The following is a 13,563-nucleotide window of genomic DNA, read 5'->3' on the forward strand; positions in this document are numbered from 1 at the left end:
TTTTACCGTGCATGGCAGTTTTGCCGACCAGCGAACACAGAGCGTGCGACTACTACCCTGAAAACGGTCTGTGAGGTAAAAAAGGTTGGGGACCACTGATTTAGGCAGTTCAGCATAGGTTGTTTTAAATATAAAACCATTTCTTTCAAATGACGTTGAACAATAATTTAGCTTCATTATTTTTAAATTGTTAAGTTGCTTTTATTTTACCTCTGTAGACAAATGGTCAAATCTTGACAAGAAAAAGGTAAAAATGCAGAATTATTTAGTATATGAATAAGAAAAGAGGAAAATCAGCACTATCCACCGCAAATCCTGCCAAATGGGAAGTAGACTGGTGGTGTCAAACCCCTTTTTGTTCAGTGGGAGGCTATGATTATTATGTTGAAACATCTCAGTATTTAATTATCAACAATTAACATTATTGCGTTGTATAATTGTTTAATATGACATTACAAGAACCTGTACGAGAACGACTCAACCCACCATTGTCAGTGCTGTCTCCTTGGTTCCATCTGGGCCAGCTGTAGTGTTAAATCTTAAAAATCTGCTCTTCATCCCCTCCAGACTAAATGACTTTTGCTGTTGCTGTGTGTAGTCTATCTGGGCATCATCTGGAGAGTGGCTATAACAAGTTTTAGCCTTCCAAACAACAACAAGGAAAAATCAATAATCTTGTTGCCCGGCTCATCCCACTGCTGACCAGCTGATGTGGGGTTTGAGTGTGTGTGCAGAATTTCTACAAACGAACAGCCTTTGACCCGCCAGGTCTCATTGCGTTGCTTTTCTCCCTCTGTGTCTCTAGTAGAACTATTAACAGCTCACTACATGATTCTACTCATTGTGGATGTATAAAGAAGACACACACATGGGATTCTAGTTTTTGATTGCCTCACCGTAGTGAAATTACTTGTTAGCAGAGTGAAACATTATTTCAGTGGACTGTATCTTGCACAGGGAGTAACCATTTTAAATATACATCTTTCACTTATTTTCCCAGAATAATAAATACTGTATTGATCTACAGATTATATAAGCATTACAAAGGGAAAGAAAAATGTATATTATAAATAGAGAATTTGTAAATAGAGAAATTTAAATTCTGCTAATGCTATTTTACCATGTAACACAATATATGCAGAGAATACAATTAAGAACAACATTAAAAAAGGAAAGAGAAACACAAGAAATGAAGTTAAATCAATCTCACGTGCCATACAGCCAGTGTAGAAAAGAGTATATGCTGCCATTTAGCAATGGGAGGCAAGACAGACGTGCATTGTAACCATACTTCCGTGTACAAACTGAGAAACTTTGACCCATTATATTTTGCCAAGAATCCCATATATATTAAATATAATATACTTGTTCAAGTTGGCATGGTTCTTAGTCTAAGAAGTATTGATCAATCAGGGTTAAGCAGACTGTGGATGGATGCAATAAACAGTCAACGTTTGCCAATTTGAGGGAGAAAACTACCTGAAATACAATCAGGGAACCCAACTGCCATTGTCTAACAATGAATATAAGGCTGCAACTAACGATTCTTTTGACAATCGATTAATCGGATTTGTTGTCTCCAAAACCATTGGAGGAAAATGTGGATATTTTGTATGTTTTTGTTTTGTAAAAATGATTGTATTTAGTTTAGTTTTATTTCATTGTAATTTTGGCCTTAGTGTTTATTGAGTGTTCCCCCAGAATATGAATGCTCTTACCAAATTGGTTATAATTTGTACCATCATTATGAATATGTTTCTCAAAATCAATATAAAAAACAGCAAAATAATAGTTTTTGTAAGTTCGTCAAACCAAGTTTCCCTAATTTTTATGACGTAGTAGTCATTGCGCATTACAAAACAGCACATGGGTAAAGCTTTAGAAATGTGTCAAGTGGGACAAGGGCATGTAATTGTGAGAGTATCTGGTCATTTATCAAAGAAAAATATTTTTCAGGTGGTTGGGGACCACGGATCCAAATAGCCTACAAACAGCAGATACAATAGTAATTTAGCAAAGAAGCAAAATATTTTCCCCCATAACCCCCAAAAGTCTGAATGCACTCTGTTATTGTCATTTCAGTAAATACAGTTTAGTATTTTCCACCTTGGAAAGAATAAAAATAGGTATAAATAATTAATTTGACATATGTTTATACATAAAACTACCACAATTCCATAAAAATACATTGCATACATTACATTGCAACATAGTTCTAGCAAATTAAGTACGTCCCAACTTCCTTTGGGTCATTTTTTCCTTTACTTCCAGCTTGGGAAATGTTAGTCAGCGTGAAAATGAGTGATAATAGACTCCCAGTCACTTTATGCATTTACTTACATGTCTGTCCTATGTGATAATTGCCTCAAAGTCACATACAGCCTCCAACATGATTTGATATTGATTTTTAAAGGGTGGCTTTAAATATACACACTCTAACACTTGATTATATAGACAACCAGCTGCCGCCCCTTGTGTGATGCCATAAAGACAGGCGATAACAAAGTGTCAGACATTCATTTCTCGATGTCAATCTTGAGAGGTTGCAGGGCATAAGCACTCTTACCCTTTTTTTCCTGTAGCTGTTTTAGGATAAAGATTTACTTTAGTTCATGATTTACATTTCTAATTTTTAAAACACGGCTCTAAGTGTCAGAGATGCGTGGGGGAAGGCAGGACTCAAATGCAGAGTTTAACGCAAAAAGACTTTAATAGTCGAAAAGGCTCCAACAAAGCAAAAGGCCAACGGGCAAAAAACACATACAAGTACCGGGGGGAAAAAGGCTGGCAGGAACGAGGACCATCCAGGACAAAAGACAAGGATCATCCGGAACAATAGACAATGACGCGACAAGTGACAAGAGACACACACTGCTTTAAATACACTAGGGAGGTGCAGGTGACTGGACACAGGTGGACACAATCACAGATCACAGGGGACAACAGGCCAAGGCAGGAAGTGAAGTTACCTGGGGACACGAGTGGCAGAAAACTTCAAAATAAGACAGGATGTGAACCACACCGTGACAGTACCCCCCCCCCCCCCTTCAAGGGCCGAATCTCAGACGGCCCTAAACTAGCACAGAACAGACAAGGGGCGGGGGGAGAGAAACCAGAGACGCTGGTCGGACCGCCCGGGAAACTCCGGCGGGCGGCCCAACAGGCGACCGGGAAGCCTCAGGGGGTCGGCTCGGCGGACAGGCAAATGGCCGGGGAGCCTCCGGGGGTCGGCCCGGCAGACGGTCATTTGGCCGGCTCCGGACCGGCGACGGCGAATAGCTGGCTCGGGGACACAGGAAACCCCCGGGGCCGTCGGCAGTTCGGGGACACGGAACACCTCCGCAGTCGTCGGCGGCTCGGGGACACGGCACACCTCCGCAGTCGTCAAATCAAATCACCAACGGGAGGGAGGGAGAGGACCACGGGATGGGAGGGAGGGAACCTGAGTCGGGGAACGGGGACCAGAGGCGTCGGAGTCATGAGTCTCGGAGCGGGGACTGGAGGCGTCCGGGTCATGAGTCTCGGAGCCGGTAATGGCCGAGTCGGGGTCGGGGCTGAGAGTTTCGGGGCCGGTACTGGCGGGGTCAGATGAGCAAGTTGAGGAATGGCAACGGGAGATCGCTGCGGCGGCCCAGCGGGAACCGGAGAGCGCTGCGGCGGCCCAGCGGGAAACGGGAGAGCGCTGAGGCGGCCCAGCGCAGAAAGCGGCCCAGCGCGGAAAGCGCTGCGCTGCGGCCCAGCGTGGAGGGAGTAGGTGAACTGGAGCTTGGCCGCGAGGTCCATGACTCGATCCCAGTGAGCTCGGTCTCCGATTGACCACGAGAAGGCCTCCTCCTCTGGAGGCGGCGTGGTGGGCGGCGGATGGTGAGTCCGGCGACCCGAGCGCCTTCTGGGGACTCTGGGAGAGCCGACGGAGAAGGCCAGGAAGCCAGCAGGGAATCCGGGGAGAGCATTCTCCCCATGCCGAGCAGCCAGCTGTATGCTGCGCGGCCCGCCGAAAGCCAGACGGGTTCCCCGGGAACTGGTCCCGGGGAAAAAACTCTGCGGAGTCCTCTTTTGGTCGCGTCATTCTGTCAGGGATGCGTGACTCAAATGCAGAGTTTAACGCAAAAAGACTACCCGGGGGGGGACACGAGTGGCAGAAAACTACAAAATAAGACAGGAAGTGAACCACACCGTGACACTAAGACTACCAGGGCAATTTTTTCATGATATAAAAGGTGCAACGCATGTCATTTCAACATCTGACATATGACAATAATGGAGACAGTTGGCAGTTCAATAAAAAAAAAGTGTATCATGTCTATCTACTATCAGAATGAACTAAAATAATTTTATTGAACTGTTCTAAACTCTGTTATTGTTAAACGATAGGTTTGCGCAATTCACCATAAACTAGTTTCCAACTGTCTTTATTGTTTTTTCAAACATGCAAATAGTTTTTGGTTTCTTGTGAACTATTTATGAAAAGAAAAGTGTTCTGCTGATTATTCATAGTAATCAGGACATTTCTTTGAGCACATACAGTATGCTCTGTGTTTTGTAATTTCTACTTCACAAACTGTTTTTTGGGGTACTGACGTAATCTTTGAGCAAGTAAAACCACCCAATCCTTTACACAAAGCTAAATATAGCTCATATAGGAGGTTTGTTTGAACAGACCTTTAATAGCAGCCATCCATTCAGCATTTTATATTATCATACATATAATATTTTCATGCGGGGCCCTCATGAACTGAAGATTAGATGTCTTAACAAGTTGTCCATAATTTTCGTATGGGCCCCAGTTGCGTGTGCCAATATTGGCACTAATGAGGCAAAGTAGGACTACAATGGAGGCAACAATATGAACATATAACTGGGTACTAGGCTAGGGTCATGTCTGCCAAGCAGCCTCGTGAAGAAATATGTGCAGGGTGATTCAATGCATAACAAATATATTGGCATAGATACTGACGTCTAAAGTCGAATATACGGTTGAGTAAGGTGATGGCCGACCGAAGATCTTCAGCATTTTCACCTTCACCCTTTGCAGTTTCTAATATTTCCCCATTCACATCATATAAAAATAATTAATGTTGCTTATTCAAAGCTGTTTAAGTATTAGTGCTCCACCTATGAGAAACTTAAAGTGGAGGACCTTGACAGGGGAGCTCAACGCCTGCGACGGCAGATGGCTAGAATCTGTTACGCCATCTTATAAAGCTCTCCATTTATAACTCCATTTATGTGAAGACTTGCCTTACTATGTGAATGAATTGTAATTACACACTTAAAACCTGTTGCACCCTGAGGCTTTTTTTGGCCTCAGCTCCAAAAATGGCAAACCCCAAAGCATAATAACTCTAACTACTTTGTCTATCTGGACAATATTTTCTGTGGGAATAAAGGAACCCCCAGGCGTGGTCTGATGTGTAAAAATCAGTTCATATGTCACTAGTGACAAAATAAATCAATAGAAAACAAAAAAAATAATAACGAGAAATAACATCACTAACAGCCCAATAAGTCCTGTTGTCACAGTTCAGCCCCACTCCGGCTTGCAAGCTACGACCTATTGGGCACCCCTGATCTAATCCCATTGGATACGACTAAACCCACATGAACTCTCAACCGCTTACTTAGCCACGCAGATGCCAAGAAAGGTTTCTGCTGTGGAATTTGACTACCTAAAATTCAGAAGCGACAAGAAACCGCGTAAGTCATGCAAGATGGCAGGTGGCCGTGTTGCACTGCAAAAACAGCAGATTAATTTCAGAATTTAGTTGAAAACCCTTACGATTTATATGAGTTTGGTGACTATTTTTGCTCTGGTTCTGACAAGGTTTCTGTGAGAGAAATGATACTTATATCAGCGTCTTCTGCTCTCATTTAGCTCAGACAGGACCCGGATCGGTGGGGTGAAACAACAACAACAAAAAAACGGCAGTAGTCCATGACTGGTTTCTGGAGTGGGTCTCTTCTCAGAGTCCTTGGCCCAATGTGAGATACTGTCGTGTCCAAGTCAGGTGGTCCGAAGTTTGGCGTGGCGAAGTCTGGCAGAGTAAACAATGGTCGTACAAGGTATAATCTTGGATTGGAATTAAAGTTACCGACAATCAAGGCACTAAATCAATCCCTAACTTTCTTTCAAGACTAACTCTCTCACTAACATCTACTATTGGCGTTTAACAATCCGGTAGGGACTCGATCTCCGGGCTGCTCCTAAATACCCCCTGATAGGGAACCAGAGCCAAGTGAGGGATTCGGAGCAGCTGTGCGTCCTCAAGGTCCACGCCCCGTTGTCTTGCCCACCGGAAAAACATCAACAGAGACAGGGACAAGACGACAAAATAACAACATACAGTACTCCCTCCCCACCCGATGGCCGCCTCTGGGCGGCCTACCCACAGCTCCCGGACAGCGTCAATTAAAGTCCGGGATGAGAGCCGCATCCAGGATCTGGCGTCAGGGGATCCAGCAACGTTCCTCCGGTCCGTAACACTCCCAATCGACCATGTACTGGAACCTGCGACCTCGACGCCGAGAATCCAGGATGCGTTTGCGGGATAGTGGAGCTTGTAGCTGGAAAGAGTACCACGGCTATGGAAAACATCCTGCGTGGTACCTGTCCCAAAGACCCCACGACCCCATGACCCATGGACTTAAACAGCTTCAGGCCTGTGGTGTTAACATCCCACCTGATGAAGACGTGGGATGAGGAGCCTTGAGATGATGGGTCGCCGTCTGGACCTGTGGCCTTTCTCACCTTGATTGTTGTGAAAGAAGTTGGCGGGTGGGGGCGGTGTGCCATAGGTTGTTGCAGAGGGAGTGAGGTGCTGATCTTGCACTGCTGTGTATGAGGAGTGTGGAGGGAAACCAGGTGCTGTGGGTAAGGGGGCGGAAGAGGGGCAGTCCACTGGTGGTTGCTGCTGCAAGGAGGATTGGATGGGGAGAGGGGTGGATGGTTGATCAAATCTATTGAAGAATAAAAAAAATCATCAAATCATAAAAAAAAGAAAATAACTGGATCTCAGTTCAACATTTGACACGGTCGACCATGACATACTACTAGATAGACTAATCAGCTGGGTGTGACTCTCTGGTACAGTACTTAATTAGTTTGAAGGACAGAGAATACTTTGTACATCCCTGAATTAATTTTCTCATCAAGATCATAATTTATTTGAAATAATATTTCATTCTGATGCTTATTTTACAGTAACCACAGCAAAAATTACAAGATCATACCCTGTGACCCTTTTATATGTGACTTGCTCTACTTTATCTCACTGACAATTGTTGTCCGTAACACTGATGTTGTCAATAATGTATGGAAAATGTTATAAAAGCATTTATTACAGAGCTCTTAAAAGAGGCTTAGAGGGGCAGACTGAATGTCAGTTTATTGAACCTTTAATTTAAAATACTGTAGCTGCTGCAGCCTTTATGTCAATAGCATTTAATTGTTACCAGTTCCGACTTAGACCAATTGCCGTCTTTATTTTTACAGAAATCTTAACGAGGGGTTGATCAAACATGAGATACATAATGAGGGGCATGCCCTTATGGAAGCGGACAGTTACAGTATCACTGTAAATTGAGATACGAAATGGTTTGGTAAAGCTCAACGTTAAACTTAATCACCAATACATCATAGTTAACACTAATAGCATTATTTTAATAAAAGCAATGCACTTATGTGTGCTCCCACACAAACACACACAAATATAGCCATGTGTGTGCCAGTAATCCACATAATGACTATGGTAGAGAAGGCATTTGTCTTGGGTAAGACTGGTATTGTCAGTTTTTAATTCACATGGATCTCATCAGAAAAGCCCCGAAGGTTCTCATCATCTCCACGCCAATATATTCTTCACAGGCTCTATCCTCAAAATGCCCACATTAACGCACACACACATATTTAAACATGCACGTTTGTATGGACGCCGCGTTAAGACATTAGACCTTTGTGCACCACATACCGATATACACGCAAACACACACACACACACACACACACACAGAGAAGCAGAGACACCTGCACACTCAAACCAAAAGCCACACTGACTTATTTCAACTAATCATTTATATACACGTTTAAAAGGACACACATGTGTTAAGAAGGAACATACAGTTCCTTGTGTATATGCCATACCTGCATACACACAAATGTGGCTATGTATTGCCCCCCACACCCCTACACACACACTCCCTCTTTGTGTTATTATTGCCTGGCTCTGACTGTGACTAAGTGAAGAGCTGTCTTCATTTGTTTCAATCTGAACCACTAATGTTCCCAGTGCCGTAAGCTAGCACCATAGGTCACGCACATTAGTCTGACTCACTGTGTCAGTGTGTGTGTGTGTGTGTGTGTGTGAGGGAGATGGGGAAGTGATGTTTAAAGTAAAGCACAAGCTTTGCTATTTTATATATTGAGCATCAGCATATTCCTAAACTGGTTTATTTTAACAATGCCACATTTTATCGTATCAGGGGTTTTATAGCTTTTCATTGATCAACTTCAGGAGCACAGATGAATGCAACATCAAATATAGCTATGAATATGGAATTGTACTGTCATTAGATGTTGACACACAGTGACAGTTTTGGTCAGCAAACTGTAAAGAATTACTGTAAATTCACGGTGGATTTTTCACGGCATCTTACAGTATTTCCTAATAACATAATAACATACAATTAAACGTTCATCCCTTACATGTAAATTAACACTAAATTGCAGTCAATTAACAATGAGAAAAGTCTACCGTAAAATTAACACCATCATAGTATTTTTGGGGTCTTCATTTCCCCTCCAACTATTCATTCAATTATACGAATTGGGCCATGACGTCATTTAGCAGTGCACTTTATGTTTTATTCTTTTTATTCTTCTACACATACGGCATATTTTAAGTTTTGTTTTTAGATAACAATGAATATTGTTTAGATATTATTTAATTGAACTTTGTTCATTTGATTTGTCAGTTGTGGGGTACATAGAGACTATTTTTACAGATTAATTGCAATGTTCTGGACCTTTGCAAGAGGAAATTCTCTGGCCACTACCATTGTCAATGTATACAGATATGGTAAAAACCATTTCTTGAGCTCTTGAATTGTAAAAGCTTTTCTTTTTTATATGTCTTTGCCTCTCCTATAGTCCTCTGAGCTCGAAGTCTCCCTTGATTCTGAGAGTGTGAGAGGAGCCTAATGGCTCCAATGGGAGTGACACCAAACTGTCTTTGATAAATAGTTTTTAAATTACAACATAATTTCATTTATGCAGCAATTTCCACAAGACTCCTACAGAGAAGTGATGCAGGCTACATCAGGATTGGCTTACAATCACGTGCATGCTCTCACACACACTCATGCAAATGCACACACACATCTAAACCCAGAATCATCTGCTTTGGCACGGATAGTGTTACATGACCTGCAGACCGGAGGCTAACCAAATTACAGCCTCCAAACTACTAAAGTGGTTATTAAGGACACACTCTCTCTCTCTTTTCGCTCGCTCACTTTTTTCATCATGTTCACAAACCCTTTTTTGTCATTTTTCTTAGTTATTTCTTTCAAACAATTTGTTCTTCCTCTCATGTTTTTTTTCTCTTTCTATCTCAGTGCCATTTTCTTTTTTTCTTTTGCCTCCGCACTTTCGGTTTCTCTGTCTTTTCAGGTAAAAGCTTTGTGATTCTTGCTTTTCTCAGTATTCCTGCATAGACTGTCAGTTATGTATTATTATACACACAAGCACACACAGCATGAAAATCAATCCTTACATGGACATTATGGAATAATGCTGTACTCATGCTAAGTCAAACGAACACACAGACACACTAGGTAATCAGTGATGAATGTCTAAATTATCTGTAATGATTTGAAACCCTATACCCTGTTAGCCTTGCCCGACCTTAGGAAAACACACCCACACAAGGAGGAAGGTGTGATCAGATAACTCATGTATAAGTTATTTAAGTGTCGCGATTGAAGAGGGAAAGTAACTACGTCAGTTATTGCAATCAGGAGAGACTTCTTTAAATTTAACAATAATTTATTAAACATGTATAACTATGCATAGTGCAAAATCCTGCCGTAGGATAATCCTAGGGCCGTGATGCCGTGATAAGATAAGGCTAGCTTTAGTACAAAAAAAAACGTCCGACGGGGGACGCTCGGGAGCTACCTCCGCCATTCTTTCAAATCGATACTCCGTCAAGAGTCCCGCCCTCCACTGACTCTGACTCTGGTTTATTTCAGGTTCACGGCCAATCAAACCAACGATGGCAGCAAGTAGTACCCAATACAGGGCCGAATAGGATGCTGCATTGACGACAGCTCGGAAAATACGTGACAAATCCTGTCCCATATTGATTCAAAACGGGACACTTTATTTTATTCTTAAATATGGGACAATTCCGTATTTTAAGGGACGGGGTATTGGGTAATACTGTCAAATCAGTCAGAGGAGGGTGTCGATTTGAAAGAATGGCGGAGGTAGCTCCAAAGCATCTCCCCCCTCTGTGCCGCCGCCCCCCGTAGCGTCCCTTATTTTTCTGTACTAAAGGTGGCAACCTTTACGACTAAAAACTGTACTAAAGGTGGCTACCTTCGCCAGAAAACAGAGCAGGCAAGTCTGCATGGACATCTCTGCTGGCTGACTGCCGAACAGCCCTGAGCTGGGATTAAACAGGTCTTAATCTCCAAGCCACATCTTGAACTGGCGCCTCTTAAGTGCTGCAGATTTAGCCTGCTAGCTAAACCGAGACAGCTAAACTAAACTAAGCAAATTCAGACTAACAGTCGCCAAAGCATAAAATAGTCATTGCGGTCCGTAGTAGGTGCACAAGAACAAACGCTGCCACCAATGTAACCAAGCGTTCCGGATGATGCACTTATGACACATTAATAACCCATTTTTGACATAGCCGTTGGTGCATAACTTTGGACATTAAGACAGTGGGACAATGGACAACAAGACAAATAACAATACTAATGCAAGAAAAATGGCAGTTCAATTTACAAATTTACAATTTAGATCTACAGTATAAACAAACAGTTTTTGTCTGTGATAAGACGGGTCGGCTACAATCTAGCTCGCTTCAGGGTTATGGAAGCAAACAAGCCCTGGAGGGACGGCATATTGCAGCCGATCACCCTCTCTGCAGAGCGGATGACATGCTGCAGCCTGCCCTTGTCCTTGGTTGTGGCTGTGGCATACCAGATGGTGATGGAGGAGCAGAGGATGGACTCAATAAGGATGGTGTAGAAGTGTACCATCATCGTCATTGTCAGGTTGAATTTCTTCAGCTGCCTCAGGAAGTACAACGTCTGCTGAGCCCTCCTGGTGATGGAGCTGATGTTCAGCTCCCACTTGAGGTCCTGGGTAATGATGGAGCCCAGAAAACGGAAGGAATCCACAGCGGTGACATACTGTACATCTCAAGCGCAAAACACAAGACAGTTCATTACACTAGACTAAAAAATATATACAGAAAGATATAATTCCACCCACCACGCTTGACATTATTACCCGGTGGGCGTGATGGAAAGCACAAAAGAAAGATGGATTATACAGAAGACCGTAGAAAGAGTAGATTGAGGGACAAGGCAGAGAAGAGGGGAGCTGAATCTGACGAGATGAAGGGGAATGTTGGAATGTGTATGGACCAGTTTAAAAAGGAAAGAATGGTAAATGGCCTGTGCTTTTATAGCGCTTTTCTAGTCTTCTTACCACTCAAAGCGCTTTAACACTACACGACATCATTCACCCATTCACACCCATTCATACACTGATGACAGGAGAACCATACACAGTGACACCTGCCATCAGTAACTACCATTCACACACTGTAGTCGCAGCTACAGGAGCAATGTTGGGTTAAGTGTCTTGCCAAGGACACAACGACATGCGGGTTAGCCGGGCCTGGGATCGAACCCACAACCCTCTGATTGGAGGACGACCGTGCTCCCCACTCACCCACAGAAGCGAGGATATGCCGGATCTATTGGAAATGTAAAGGAAGAGAAAGTTGTACAGAAGAAAACCTGATCAAGAGAGAAAGTTTAAAGCAGAGTTTTAAAGGAGGACTGTCTTTCTATTAAAACCTTGAAAACAAAAACACACGCATACACACACCCATATGGAAGAAACACTAATAAAAAGCCAATATGAGTACAAGAAAAAACAGAGCTTTGGGAAATGACTTGCACTTGATTTTCTCCTTCAATGTTGTCCCCAATGTGGCCTATTGATTTGAGGGACAAATGAAAGAGTGGAGGTGCTGGGCATTCTGTCTGTGCCTGAGTGAGTGATGGACAGAGAAAGAATCTCTAAAAACGAAGAGGGAATTTTAGGTGTTGCTGGAATGCATCGAACAACACAATTCTTTGGGCTCACTTTAAATGTTTCTCTGGTAAAGGGATAGTGTCTAAGGGAGGGTTAACGGTCACAGCATGTCTACTTCACATGCAATTGACATTTACAACTAATAACAGTCGGAACTGAAAAGAGGCATGAAAACCAATTTGTGTTGTTTTATCAGACATATAATTACTGAGGCATCATGTCTCCAATGTCCATCATGTCCATATCAGCGGCTGTCAGGTTCCTTCTCTTCCCAGACGTTTAAAAAAATATGTATTTTTAAATTAACGGTGCTGTATCAAATTAAATGTTGATATCACTCCGGTTACCTGTTTATTGGGAGGATTAGGTGAAAGACAGGCGGTCTTGAGGGAGAAATAAGCGGTGAAGGAATTATTTGCTGAGCTGTGTAACTAACCAAGTCTCTTAAGTTTTCAATTTCGACGCATCCTTGTAATACTTAGTTCGGTTACTTTATCCTTATCCACCCAACTGTAGGAGTTTACAAGACATACTAACAGTAATCCAACCCGTTCTCACACCCAACTCATCGAATACCACTGCTCAAACTTTGCCGTCTGATGCCAAGGTTCCAAATCCCTCTTTAGTGTCTATATGACATACATAAATACTGTTTGTTTAGTGTAGCACTTAAGGGTACTTATTTTAACCCAAAGTGCCTTTAAAAAATAAGTAAAACGTCGTTGGAAATTGTGAGTTTGGGTATGGGTTAGTATAAAAAAAGGGAATAAAGTTAAAGTTAAAATTTAAATTATTAAAAAAGTTTAAATATTAAGCACTAGCGAACAAGTAACAAAGTGACGAGTGACGATAAAGTGATAATTTACAGTTAAAGTGACATGTGCAGTGTGAAGGGGAGTGACCGGTGGAATGTTATAGTCAGACAGTGGGGGCTCTGTTGATGAGCCCGGCTGCCGACGGGAAGAAACTGTTCGTGTGGCAGGAGGTCTTAGTCCTGATGGACCTCAGCCTCCTGCCAGATGGAAGGGGCACAAACAGTTTTTGTCCGGGGTGAGTGGGGTCGGCCACGATCTTTTTAGCTCGCTTCAGAGACCTGGAAGCGAACAAGTCCTGCAGGGACGGCAGATTGCAGCCGATCACCCTCTCCGCAGAGCGGATGACACGCTGCAGCCTGCCTTTGTCCTTGGCTGTGGCTGCAGCGTACCAGATGGTGATGGAAGAGCAGA

The sequence above is a fragment of the Gasterosteus aculeatus genome, chromosome 9 (genome assembly GCF_964276395.1).
Source record: "Gasterosteus aculeatus chromosome 9, fGasAcu3.hap1.1, whole genome shotgun sequence".
Taxonomy (NCBI): domain Eukaryota; kingdom Metazoa; phylum Chordata; class Actinopteri; order Perciformes; family Gasterosteidae; genus Gasterosteus; species Gasterosteus aculeatus.